Source organism: Nyctereutes procyonoides, unplaced genomic scaffold (assembly GCF_905146905.1).
Source record: "Nyctereutes procyonoides isolate TBG_1078 unplaced genomic scaffold, NYPRO_anot_genome, whole genome shotgun sequence".
NCBI classification, from domain to species: domain Eukaryota; kingdom Metazoa; phylum Chordata; class Mammalia; order Carnivora; family Canidae; genus Nyctereutes; species Nyctereutes procyonoides.
The window spans coordinates 14,632,665-14,632,929 of record NW_026575155.1 but is presented as its reverse complement, the minus strand read 5'-3'; positions in this window follow the sequence as shown (position 1 = coordinate 14,632,929).

Below are 265 nucleotides of genomic sequence, written 5' to 3'. Positions count from 1 at the left end.
CCTTTTTGGGAGTCAGCGAGATTTATTATTATTATTTTTTTTTATGAAAGAATGCGAATAATCTGTGATTTTTTGAAAACCAGAGATTTCGGTCAGTCATGTGGTTGGAGGTGCCCTTCCGGAAGGGTAGTCTGGGGGCACTGAATTAACCTGTGACATGAGGAGGGGACTAAGGTAGGGGAGGGGTGGCCCCAGGTTTCCTGGCCCCTCAGCTAGGCCCTTCCCTGTGTGTGAACCAGCAGAGATGACCTAACCTTCCCAGAGG